Source organism: Delphinus delphis, chromosome 10 (genome assembly GCF_949987515.2).
Source record: "Delphinus delphis chromosome 10, mDelDel1.2, whole genome shotgun sequence".
NCBI lineage: Eukaryota > Metazoa > Chordata > Mammalia > Artiodactyla > Delphinidae > Delphinus > Delphinus delphis.
In genome coordinates this window covers 6,023,259-6,037,513 of record NC_082692.2, presented here as the reverse complement: position 1 = coordinate 6,037,513, position 14,255 = coordinate 6,023,259, and the positions used below count along the sequence as shown (strand labels likewise).

General features: G+C 38.7%; 1 long non-coding RNA gene across 4 annotated transcripts in view; it reads right to left on the bottom strand.

The window, feature by feature from the left end:
* Positions 1–14,215, bottom strand: part of LOC132431821 (uncharacterized) — a 270,709-nt gene extending 256,494 nt beyond the window's left edge. For 3 of the 4 annotated variants that reach the window (XR_009520805.1, XR_009520804.1, XR_009520806.2), the window contains exons 1-2: positions 13,917–14,208; positions 10,830–10,926 (exon numbers count right to left, since the gene is read on the bottom strand). This is a non-coding gene — a long non-coding RNA (uncharacterized lncRNA). Of the gene's footprint in view, positions 1–10,829; positions 10,927–13,916 lie in introns of all 4 variants that reach the window. The other variant, XR_009520807.2, reaches the window with a different exon arrangement.
* Between the last annotated feature and the right edge of the window lie 40 nt (positions 14,216–14,255).

The following is a 14,255-nucleotide window of genomic DNA, read 5'->3' as shown; positions in this document are numbered from 1 at the left end:
CTCTCCCTAAACAATGGATATTTTATTTGTACTCTAATAATTAAAGTTACATAGGAATGTGCATAAATGTGTGCACTGTTCTCGGGGATTTTACACCTTGGGCGGTCCCTCATTTCTCCTGTATTGTCAATCATCCTCTTCTTCTATGAGGGAAAGTTCCCATTAGCATAGAGATGTGCTCTGGTGTCTTCTGACTTTAGCCCCATCTCCTGATCCTACATCCCCTTATAGCTACCCTTACCGCCTCAGGGCCAAACTCCAAGGAGTTGTATTTGCATGCTGTCTCTAATCACTCAGGCCCCATGAATCCTTTGTCCTCTTATGAATCCACCTCCTTCCTCAGCATCCTGTGCTAAACCCAAAGGTCACTTATACATCCTCATTTAGTTCAACCTTTTGGCAAAAAGGACACAGTTAACCACTCCCTCCTTGAAATGTGCTGCCTTTGCGGCTTCCAGGATGCCATCTTCTGCCTGCCCTCCTCTCCCCTACTTACCCGGGTTTCCCTTCACTGGCTCCTCTTGCACCCAGATCTGAGATGTTGAGGTTCTTCAGATTTGGCTGTGGGCCTGCTGTCACCTCTCATCCACTCCCCTGTGCTCAAGTCATCAACTACATGGATTCAAAAACCATCTTTCTGCTGATGACGCTTACATTTTTATCTCTTTTTGCTCCAAATGTAAATAGCCAACTGCTCCCTGACGTCTCAGTGTGTATGTCTTAAAGACATCTCAGATTTAACATATACAGAATGGAACTCTTGATTTTCCCCACATGACCTAAAAAAGAAAAAACAAAAACAAAAAAAAAACAGTACCTTCCAGCTAGTGGCTTAAGCCAGAAATCGAGGTGTCATCCAAAGCCCCTGCCATCTCATCTGCCAGATACTGGTTTATGTGTGATATTTTATTCAGTTCTGGCCACCAACTGTGAGGGAGAGATATTCCTTATCTGTAGAAACACACACAGGAGGAAATGCCTCTCTCGTCCGGGTAATGACTGAAAACTGCTGCCACAATTTTGTGGTTCTGTGAGGGGACATCGCCGACCTGGTACAGAGGGCAGAACAGAAAGTGCCCAGCACCTGGGGATGTGACTGCACCACAGAACTGACCAAGCCCCACCTGTGCACTTCTTAGTAAGGGCGCCAATAAACTCTTCACTGTAAGATGCTTTTCACTGGGTCTTACGTTATTTGAAGCCAAAAGCAATCTGCCTGACACATCCCTTTCCTATCAGTTATCTGCACAACAAATTATCTCACACATCCCTTTTCTATCAGTTATCTGCACAACAAATTATCTCAAAACTTAGCGGTTCAGAACAGCAATAAATGTGGTATGTCTTAAAGTTTCTGGGGGTCACGAACTCCGAAGTGGATTAGCTGGGTGGTCCTGGTTTGGGGTCTCTCAGGAGGCGGTGGATACTATGTTGACTGCGGCTGAGTCAACTGGAGGCTTGACGGGGCAGGTGGACCCACTTCCAAAATGGCTCATTCTCATGGGTCCTTCACAGGCATAGCCTGGCGCTTGCTCGGGGGCAGGGGAGGGGGGGTCTCAGTTCCCTCCCACAAGGGATTCTCCACAGGCTCCTAGCTCATGACATGGCAGCTGACCTCTCTCCAAATGATCGATCCAAGGGAGAGCAAACCAAGTGGAAGCTATTTTTTTTTTTATGACCATGCCTCAGAAGTCACAGAGCATCACCTCTGCCACGTTCCATTCATTAGAAGAGAATCACGAAGTCCAGCCCAGATTTAAGGGACGGAAATTAGTCTCCATCTTAGGAAAAGATGCGCAGACATATTTTAAAACCATCACATGCATCTCTTCTCACTGCATTCTAATGCCAGTGATCTTTCAGCTTCTAGAATTTGAAGTCCTTTCCACCTCAGAGCTCTAGCACATATGACCACGATTACCTGGATCGTTCCTCCTTTGAATTTCTCTCCTTCAGGCTGGTCCTCCCTCAACACCTTTCTGAAGTTGCTTCCCCACCCCATCCATTTCTGTCTTGGCCCCTTGTTTCTTTCCTTCATCACAATTTACTGTTACTTGATTTTACTTTTTTGTTGGTCTGTATTCACCCCTTGGAAATACATTTCATCTTTTTTTTGTCCACGCAGCATGTGGGACCTTAGTTCCCTGACCAAGGATTAAACCCGTGCCCCCTGCAGTGGAAGCGCGAAGTCTTAACCACGGGACCGCCAGGGAAGTGGTTACCATTACATCCCCAGCATCTAACAAAGTCTGTCACGTAGCAGGCACTCAAAAACAGAGCGAATGAATGAATGAGAAAAACTTGGGCATGCGTCCACAAAATGGTTTTGAACAGTGGCATCTGCACAACCATTCAGGGGAAGATATCTAAGATGAAAAGGAGCTCAGGAAGTTCGACATGCAGAGAGATATTATAGCTATCTTTAGCTATAATAAAGCTAAAGATTCTATTCTTTTGAATATTCAAAGGACTATCCTTGGGAAAAAAGATTAAATTTCTTCTTTCTGATTCATGGAGTAGAATTAGAATGAATGGGTATAAACTATGGGAAAACAGAGTTTAGTTCAATAAAAGGAAGACTTTTCTAATGATTAGAGTTACCTAAAAAAAAATGAAACCCATTGATCTGTAAGAGAGTAAGCTTCCTATCATTTAAACATATGCTCTAAGACCACCTGCCTTCAATGTCAGAGAAGAAATTCAGATATTGGCGACCGATTGGACCAGAGGACTCTAAGCTCCCTTTGTACATTCTAGGACTCTATAATATAAGCCTTAACAAAATATACATTAAAAACTTTCCTACTAAAAAAATTTTTGAGATGTAATAATGAGATAAACATCCATAAGAAAAGATTTCTCTCTACACTCTCATGCTCTTGGAGATTTTGATTACACAGAAAATGAAATTAAAAAATTATTTTTTACGATTACAAAAGGAGTGTGTGTATTTTCAAAATCTAAATCCTGTCATATATTGATGAAATATTGATTTCAGAGCTAAAGAGGTTTTAATTGAATGTTTCACCATGAGGCATATTTTCTAATGTCCTTTGTTTCTGGAAATAATAAACTATGTTAGCTACAGTTTTTACTTCTGCATTTACTTAATCTTTTAAACATCACATAAGGGAAAAAATTATTCTTCAGAAAATAACATAAATGGCCTTCAAAATGTGAATGGATAAACAAGCTGTCGTACATTCATACGCTAGAATATGATTCAGCAATAAAAAGAAATGAGTTATCAAGCCATGAAAAGATCTGAAAGAACTTTAAATGCATATTGCTAAAGAAAATAAGTCAATCTGAAACGGCTACATACTGTATGATTCCAACTATACAACTTCTGGAAAAAGTAAAACAATGAAGACAGTAGAAGATCAGTGGTTGCCAGGGGTTTGTGGGGGAGGGAGGGAAGGATGGATAGATAGGTAGGTGGAGCACAGGGGATCTTTAGGGCAGTGAAACTGCTATGTTAGGCGCTTTAAATGGTGGATACAGGATATGTCTTTATACATTTGTCCAAGTCCACAGACACCAAGAGTGAATCCTAATGCAAACTATGGACTTTAGTTAATCATAATGTATCCATATTGGTTCATCAATTGTAATAACTATACCACTCTAATGCAAATGTTAATATAGGGGAAACTGGGTGGGGCATATGGGAACTCTTTGTACATCTGCAAAAGTGGATAATAAGAGACTGTGATAATTTGGTGTAACCCATATGGTATTAAGCATTAAGGTATGTAAAGACAGAGAATGGGGAGGAGAATGAAACAATAATGAGGTTAAAACGTATATCCAAAATTTGAAGGACTATAGAATTTGTAAAAAAAAAACTGTAGAAGAGGATACAATCCAGCCTAGTGAAACCAAATGACTGAAGGTTCAGAAAGAGAAACACGATTAGGGAGTGTATTGCCACTAATAATGAGTATTATAAATATTCATGTAAGATAGCCTTAGCTGAGCTTATGATTTACTGAAATATTCAACACATATTTGCTTGGGTAAAACACTGTGATAATTAGACATCAACCCTGCTCTCAAGAAGCTTGCTGGAAACTGAGAATTACATGATTTCATAAAATAAAAAACAGAATAGGAAACTGATCTGGAAATATATTAAGATACCGCTAACATTGGCTGTCTTAGGAGAGGGGAAACTAAACCAAATGAGACCAGGGGTATGTGATCAACTTTTCATCACATATGCATCTGCAACTTCTGAATTTTTAACTATGTGGATATATTTCATAATCATAAAGAAGATTAAAACTTAAAGAAGACAGTAAAATTAAAATTATATAAATATTTAAATAAAGAATCCCGAAATACCAGAATAAAACATGTCTGGGGCATTTTCTCTGACCAGTAGTCTGAAGCATAGCCTATTAATTAAGCACAAAAGAAAAGGAAACAATTCAAGTTGAGTTCAATCCTCAAATTGCTGACTTTCTTCCAAGGTTCAGATCCAGATGAAGACCCACCCCTACATTTACATGAAAGTGGAGGACGAAAATAATCCTTTTGTTTGAGTCTCAAAATCACATTCCTATACTAAATATCACTACCTCTAAATTTGCATACCTTTAGATAGTTCAACCATCCAGAACTACATTGTGCATGTATGTTCTCATTGGAGCTTTCAAGAAAATTTAAAAGTATGGCATCGCTGCCCATTTTAGCAATATCAGTAACTAATGTGCTCCAAGATCTAAAGAGATTAATACTCAGAAATCCATTTTTAAAGGTAAGACAAAATAACCTTCAGACTGTACTCTTTTGTGAACAGCCATAAAAAATGTTTCTTCTGTTGTTGAGGTTCATAATGTGATTGAATGACTCTGAAATATTCCAATTATTCTTAATAAGTCACAAACCAATGAATAACACACCTCAGATGTCCAAGGCAAACCCAGTCAATCTGGGAACTTGTAATCTGGTATAATCCCAATGGTAGCTTTGGCAATCATTCACTCAACTAAATTTATTACAGACCATTTGTATTAAATAACTGTACCAACTATCAAGTTACAAACAGAATTGAGTTATTCAAGATACTCTATTCCAACTCCCTCACATACAAATCTGTTCGTTCAGCTCATATGCGTTAAGTGCCCCCTATACAGAAAGTACTACATAAGACAGTAAAGGCAAACAGAAAACATGGTCACTGCCTTCCTAGAGCTCACAGACCAGTAAAAGGAGAGAGAGAGAGAGAAGCATGGAAACTGGAAAACACTGTGATTAGTGTTCTAATAGAAGCAAACAGAAGTGAGTATAAAAACTGTGGTAGCACACGAGATGGGATTGTTAACCTACTCAGCAAGGGGACAATGGTGAGGGCTCTTGGGAAGGATGCTACTTCTCAGTTATAGAGCGTGACAGTGGCAGAGCCTTGCTAGAATTCAGATCTCTGGATTTCCAGGCAGTATTCATTTTGCTACCCTTGTTCCCTAACAACTTGATCAAAGGTCATCAATACTGTAGCTATAGCACACAAGTACATGAGGGAGTAATTTAAGCAATGTTTTAAAGCCGTGTCTTGCTAACAATCACCTACTACACAGAGTGAAAACGGATCTTTTAAACAACTCTAACCTTGTACCAAAAGCATTTAACACTCACACACAGGTAGAGCATGATATATATGTGTGTGTACATGTAGTTTCACATAGAAGTTAATAAAAACACACAGCTAGTAAGAAGTGTTATTTCCAAACCACAAGTCCAATTCAGTCTATTTACAATCACTTTGGTACTGAAAGTTTGTTAACTAACCAGCTGTCAGACTGTATTGCTACAAAACTCTTTATCCCAGCAGGACACTTAAATTAGAAGCGAGGATGAATCTTTTCCATATTGGCATCTCTTATTCAACAGAATGTGTTTCAGAGGGATTACCTGGCTTAATGCAGCTAATTCAATACAAAACTGAGTTTGCTACTCAGACTGTCCAAATACCCTAGCCTCCTCAAATGTGTGCAAAGCAGTTAAAAGCTCTGATGTTATGTTTGGTAAGAATTAAGGTACTCCAGCACACCAAATGTTAATTCCCAACAGGTAGCAAAAGACCAAATTTGGCAATGTAATAGATAACTCTCACTATTTCCGATAACTGGAAATTCTGTGTCAATCCACTGGCTTTTAAGGAATGACGACACTGTACTTCCGTCCCAGAACCAATAGCAATAATAATGGATAATAATCAGTGGGTATTACCCCCAAACCATTTTAATGAGAAGATGCAGCTTGCGTACAACTCTTGGTATTCTCAAAACTCTTTTGAATAATGACCTTTAATATAATATGAGAATGCCACTTTATTTTTTTAAATGGCTTTAAGATAATTTGAGTCTTATTTGCAGGGTAATGTGCACTACATCTCCCCAGAATCGGGTGTTCTTCACCGAGGTTATATTCAGTAGCGTGCCCTTGGAAACAGAGCCTGTGTCTCATGTTTAAGTGCATGTGGTGTCAGCTATTCCCTGGTCCCTATATTGCCACACATGTGAATGGAATTTCTCCTGTTATCGCATAAGCCTGAAAAATACACTGTTTTTATTCCATTCTTCCTAGCAAACTTAAGACAAAAAATTAGGGGGGAAAGGTAAGGGAAAACACCATCTTCTACATGATAGCATGCCAAAGAGGAATAAATCAAAATGCTACAATTTTTCTCCAAGTAGTTGGTCCCCAGCCTTTTTCCCCTGATGAATCCAGTATACTATTGTTACAAGATGTTTTAAGTAATATTTCTCTTTCCATTTTAGTCCTATTGCAGATAATTTAAATGTCTAAGTGAATGAAAGCTAGCCATTCTACTTCAAAAAGAATTTACATTGCAGTTAAGACCTAAATCACATTAAAATAATCACACACAGTATAAACAGAGTAACAGAGCCTTTGTTCGAATTAGATAATCAAATAAATGGATATATATATATATCCAAAGAAATGAGAAGCTTATTTTATGAAAGGCTGTTGTGATGAAATTAAACTAAAGGCAGCTGAATCATGGTCACATATTATAGAGTTGTAATGAAAACTGATTAAGAGAATTTCAGAGGTGGGGAGGGATTTGCTAAGAGGGTATTGGGGAAAGAGACTTTCTAAATCCAACAGTTCTATTAGCAATTTATGGACTTGATTATACCTTCAAACTGAACACTAACCCAGTAAGAACTCCAGTAGAAAGACTCTAAAATTTTGTGATATGGGGTAATCAGGGTGGCAACCATCAGCATAATAGACATGATCCAAAGAACCAGCAATTCATGGTAAACATAGCTGAGTAACACATTTGTCATAAGAAAAGACAAAATCTCATTCTTAAGACTAATTCAAAGAACAGAGAAAATCCTTCACATTAAACCACATCCTTGATTTATTGGTCATTGATTACAATACTTCAGTTTCAGGGCTTTAGCTTTTAAGCTGAAAGAAGTAATTTCCTTAAAACTTATATACAATATCTTAAAAGATTAAAGAAAACAGCCATATCATTTACCTATCCAGGTTTTATTTAACTGTATTTATTCAACTGTAGAAACTTCTCTAGAGTACAGAGAAAACAGAAATAGGTAAAAACCTACCTTTCTGTCATGAATTGGTCCAATATTAGTTACAAAGAGAAATAGAACAGAACAAATTTCCTCCTGGTTCTTTAATTCTTTGTTTCTTTGAAATGCAAAAGTATAATGTATTTAGAAAGCAGTTTCTATGTCAAGGAATGAATATTATTTTACATATTAAGTATATCTATATATTATGCTATTAATTTCTTGGAAGAGTTTCATTATGCATTTTGCAAGCGAGTTGAGATTTTTACCTACTTTCTAGTATTAAATATAACACATTGCCTCAACTGCAATTTTAACTAACCAAATATTAGAGTGACTTCCACAAATCAGGCTAATATTGTAATAAAAGCTTGCACCTTATCAGAAGTCAGTAAAAAAAAAATCTAAAAAACAAACAATAATGTATCTTATGGTCAAATGAAAGCTTCGATACTAACTATAAATTTTTAATTTATTTAATTGTATCAATGGATCAAAACTTATCATTTGCATAAAAGCATCTTGGGCAAAATTTCCTGACAGAGAATTCCTTTAATATTTCTCCCCTTAGAATAGGTAAAAGACTGATTTGCCAGGCACTAGGTTCTGCTAAGTGGTGACTGTTTTATTCCAAAGATGCAGAGTAGCCATCTAACCACTGCTGCAAGGTTGTCTCCTAAGACATCAATGTGAGAGGTCCTGAAGATGTACAGTGTGGTGCCCTGGCTAAGGACACACCCAAAAGTATGTCTCTGGAGGGCCATTTCTATTGATTTCATTTGAAAATACAAGCAATCAATTTTATTGAGGAATTTAAGTTTAGCTTGCTTTAAAATAATATACTTGTAACTGTTAAATGGTCACAATCTATGTCCTGAAGACATATGAACAATAAGAACAAAACTCCACAAGAATAATGTTCACCTTTGGTAGGTCCTAAGCAGCAGACTTCTCATTGGAAACAATGCAAGCAGAAAGATCCTCTGCTGAAACATCTTTAAAGTATTGAATGGAAAACATCTATCATCCTAAAATTCAAAATCCAACAAAAATAACTTGCAAAAACAAAGGCGAACTAAAAATTTCATCAAAAAAGCAAAAATTAACTCAAAATGGGATCACAGATCTAAATGTGGAACCTAAACTATGAAACTTCTCAAGGAAAACAGAAGAAAAATCTTTGTGACTTCAGGTTAGGCAAAGATTAATCAGATATGACACAAAAAGCATATCTACCAAAAAAATTATAAATTGAACCACATTAAAATTAAGAACTTCTACTCTATAAAAGACGCTGTAAAGAAAATGATAAAGGAAACCTCAACATGGAACCTCAACATATGTTCAGGAACATATTTCAAAATCTCATTTCTGATCAAAGGATTTGCATGTATATAGATATAGATATAGATAACTGTAACTATATATAACTATATATATATATAAAACTATATATATATATATATATATATATATATATATATAAAACTCCCAAAATGAATAGTAAGAAAACAAGCAAACCAATTTTTTTAATGGGCAAAATATTTGAGCAGACACTTCACCAAGAAATACAGAAGATATACAGGATGATATAGGATGCCAATAAGCATATGAAAAGATGTTTGATATCACTAATCATTAGGAAATTGCAAATTAAAACCACAGTGAGATAATACTACACACCTACTAAAATGGCTAAAATTCAAAAGAGTGACCACACCAAGTGTTCGCAAGGATGGGGAGCAACCAGAATTCTTACGTGTTGCTGGTGGGAACATGAGATGGGACAACTACTTTGCAACAGTTTAGCAGTTTCTTAAAAATTTAAATAAACACCTACTATATGACCCAACCATTCCACTTCTAGGTATTTAACCAAGAGAAATGAAACCTCTGTCTACACAAAGACTTGTACATGAAGGCTCAAAAGCAGCTTGATGAATAACAGCCAAACCTGCAAACAACCCGAACAGTCCACGAACAAGTGGAATGATAAAGTGTACACTGCATGCAACTGAATATTACTTAGCAGTAAAAAGGAATTAACTATTGATAAACACAACAACATGGGTGGACAGCAAAATAATTAATCTCAGTGGGAAAAGGCAGACAAAAAAAGCATATAAGATAGGTTTCCACTTATTTAAAATTCTTAAAATTTCAGACTAATGGATAGTGATATAAAGCAAATTAATGGTTGCTTGCAGAAAGGGTAGCAGCAGGGTTGGGTCTGCGGGACAGAATATAAATGGACAGGAGGAACCTTTGGAGGTACTAGGTATGCTCATTACCTTGATTTTGGAGATGTTTGTATGTATCTACATACATCAAAACATCAAATTGTGCACCTTAAGAACATGCAGATTGTCAATTATTCTTCAATAAAGTTGTCAAAAAGTATACCATCAATCAAATTGGTCATGGTTCTGAATGCTCGTATTCTTGCTTTATAACTGTAAATTATTTTGACTTTATTTGTCCTTATTGATTTCATTGCTGTGTGTCTATTTTAACCCTACTGCATGCAGTAATGGATATTTTTGCAACAGTATGTTTAGGCTAAATTTTAAAAACAGTAACATGAGTCTATGCATGCACTGCAATTCCAATATTAATCATTCATATCCACAGTTAAATATTGATATGGGGGTTTTCTAGCTCTCATGGTGAGCCCTGAGTTGACAGCTAGCTGACCATGAAAGTTTAAAAAAAAAAAAAGCCAGGAAAATCCCCCAGCCTTATAAGTACAATTGTCCCTTTCCCATTCAAGTGCCACAGCAACCACGAAGATGAATGATTCATCTTCATATTCAATCCACCACAGGTAGGAAGCGCCTTAGTAGCCCTGATGCCATAGCACACCAGGAGGTATCCCTGTCGCCACCTGACTGCTGAGCGACCCAGTTCCAGAGAACTGAGACGCTGCATTTGAGACTTTCTTCTTACACCAACCTTCGTAGCTTGGTTTTCCCCCAAAGCTTAACCTAAGACAACTACTTGTGTGCAGCCAGGTCATTTGGGAGGTGATCCTAGTAAGAAGCAGTAAGGGAATGGGGAGAAAGAGATAGAAGATGATACCAGAGTGTGTTATTGAAGTTGCTGCTGTGGGCAACCAGAACTCAGTTTCACCAGGACCTCTGAAGAAGCATGGAGAATGGTCTTACAAAACTATCTTGTTACAGGCTGAAAGACAAGAACCTTTACCCATTGGCTACTGTCTCCTGATTGAAAGCTGACCCAGGAGTGTTAACTCACCAACACTTCAAAGCTGTGCATGGTGTGAGCTGAGAGAGCTACTGCGGGCCTCGGGTAGGCAAAGTCAGAAGCGCCTCGGGGCAGAAAGCAGAGCAGCCTGGCAAAACGCAGAGGAGAGAAGCTGTCAGAGAGAAGAGTGGAAGCTTGCGTGAAACTGTCCCCCCAGTGAGTCAGAAACTAGAAAGGATGCTGAGCATATGAGTCAGGACACCAAAGGCTTTTGACACAACAGGACTATGAATTTCTTAGAAGTTATAACCAATTCATAGCTGCACATCTTTAATTTTGTTTGGCAACAAGGGTTATCACAGGGGGAAATGGGCAGCAATGTACCAGTCAGTATTGGTTAAATGCGTCCTCTATAACAAGTACTTCTCCAGATCATCTCTCATACAGCTCATATGTGACCTGTAAAAATATGTCACTGACTGTATTACTTCGCCAGGACTGCCACAACAAAATACCAGATTGGGTGGCTGGTAAAACAACAGAATTTATTTCCTCACAATTCCAGAGGCTAGAAGTTCGAGACCAAGGTGTTGGCTGTGTCTTCACATGGTCTCCCCTCTGTACATGTCTGTATCCACATTTCCTCTTTTTATGGGGCCACAAATCAGATTGGATTAGAGTCCACCCTCGTTATTTCATTTTAACTTAATTACCTCTTTAATGAGCCTATCTTCAAATACAGTCACATCCTAGGGCACTGGAGGCTAGAACTCAACATATGAATTTTGTGGGAGACACAACATTGTCCATTACATTGACCTTTATATTAAAAAATATTTATAATATTTAATTAAAGTACTACTCATTTGATTTAATAAAAAGTTTACCCTGGATTCCTAAAGAGCAATTCCCATAATAAATAAACTCTTTGAGTATCAAAAGACAATAGTCATGCTAATCTTTATGATTAGGTTTATGAAAATTACTGATGACTAGTACCCACTTATATATTTATATATATAATTTATTTTATTTCTTGTTTTATATATATATGTATATATGTAGTGGTTTAAAACATTATGGCAAAGAATTAAATAAACATAACTTTATAATGAAGCACTGTCATAGCTGAAATTGGGATAGTTTTAGAAAGTGAAACTATTCGATTTTCTTCTTTCTTCATACATAATACCTTTGGACTTGCAACGGGAACTGCAGGGACATTGAATCCAGCTGGTTCTTTGTGCCCTATTATTTTCTTTGTCCTTCATGTATATGAGAAAACTTAAAATGCATGTGTCACTTATGCTTTATTTAAACATTTAATTCTCTGCTATTTTCGATATTTTCTTTTTCATGGTTTAAAACAAATTCCAACTATTCTCTAAATATATTTCCCGGTCAGTCTGGAATTGACAGTATCTGATGGATACAATCTAAGAAGGATGGGATTTGCTGGTAAAGAGGGAAAGATAAACTAGCCTTGATGAGGCAAAGTGAATTTTCAGAGATGTGCTATTAGCAGTTTCCTATTTTGGTTATACTTTTAGAGGTCAGCATCTAGAACTACTAGTGTCTCTTTACTTTGGTTGACTCTGCTCGAACTACCCTTCCCCCCCACTTTCCCCCTTTCCAAACAGCTCCCACCCACCCAGTGTGAATCCTCATCATCATTTAAATTCCATCGTCTAAAGGAAGCTTTCACAGACCACTCCAGGCAACATGTGACTTCTTCTGAATTTCCTTACTACTATCCTAACACTCATTTGGCACTTATTCATTCACCAAGTATTTACTGAGTGCTGACTGTGTACTGGAGCGCTCTGTTCTAGATGACGGCAGTACCGCTGTGAATAAATGAGACAAAAGTCCTGCTCTCATGGGACATTCCAGTAGAGCCAAAGAGGTAAGGGAGACACAGACAACAAATGTGTGGAAAGTGATCATATAAAGCAGTGGGAGGACTGTGTGTGTGTGTGTGTGTGTGTGTGTGTGTGTGTGTGTGTGTGTGTGTAGGGTTAGCTCTCCTAGATGGACAGTCTGGGAAGAACTGTCAGGTCAAGTTACATTTGAGCAGCTACAGAGGAAAGTGACAGGGCACGTCCCGTGGGTACCTGGGAGGGCAGCGGTCCCCGCAGAAGGAACAGTAGGTCCTGAGTGTTCTGCTTGGTGTGCTTGGACAGGGTCTGATGAACTCTGAACAGCAGCTGTAGATGTGGTTTATCCAGACTGAGCTCTTTCTTAGAAGCCATGGTGAGGCTTTTGAATTGTAATCTGAGTAAAATGGTAAAGGGTTCTGAGCAGAGGAATGGTATGTACTGGCAGGTTCTAAAAGGATCATTCCAGCTGCTGAAAGGAATTGGAAAGTAGAGAAATAAAGGGGAAGTAGAAAGGCGGGCCAGAAGACTACCGTAATTATCCAGGTACAAGGAGATGATACCTTAGAACACCTCTTGTACTGCAAGTTGTTTTATGCTAACATTTACCTTTTCCTGTGTACCTGTAGCTCCTTGAGGGCAGAGAGCTTCTATTTCTAATTTATGGATTACGGGCATGACCCATGTTGTATAAATGTAAATCCACGTTATCCAGGCAACAGCATGGCATCATTGGAAGGCTACCATTTACTATTTCTTTAGAAAGTTTAAATTCTCTAAGCCGTAGTCAACATTTGAAAAATTCGACCTAACAAGGATTAAACGAAAATGCCCAACCAGACCCACCATTTACAATAGGAGATGCCTGGTGCGCTTCCAATTCATTCCTTTCCCAGGAATCCAAAGCATATGCTCTCAAAAAGCTTCCTTCCTTATAGTAATCTTTGTCTTCCATATCATTTTAGCGTTACCCCCAAATCAATTCATCACCGATCCCATCCCGGTTTGTACATCACTGCATCTCAGTGATTGTAGATGCAGCCCTAACTGTAGGGTAAATGTTTAGTTTGGGAGCTGGTAGAGCCGTGGGATTTACGTTCTGAGCAGTAAGTGGCACTGTCCAAACATTCATGAAAAGGACCGGGGATGCTGTAGCCACCAGCTGAATTATTACGTCAGAAGCAACCCAAGCGTTACTTGGGTTCACCTTCCCCGGAAAGCAGGTAAAACATAGAAGCAGAGAAAGGTACTGTGACTTTACCCCATCTCATTTGGATCAAGCAGAGGGAACCCCAACGGTGTCTATACTCGGGTTCAACGTTCTCCACTGGGCCTCCTCAAATTCCAGCGCACGGCCACTGGACGGGAAGGCGCCACCTGCGTGGGCGCCCACGGGGACCGGGGGACCGGGCCCTGCAACCTGGGGGGCTGCACAGGCTCGAGGAGCACGCTTCGGAAGATGAGACCACTCCACCCGACAGGCGCTCACCGCCCCGACGCGGCGTTTAGCGCGCGTAGTAGCTCACTCCCGGCACCTCAGGCCCACCTCATCGGCTCCGGTCCAGCGCCCCGGAGCTGAAGGCGCCTGCGCGAGACGTGA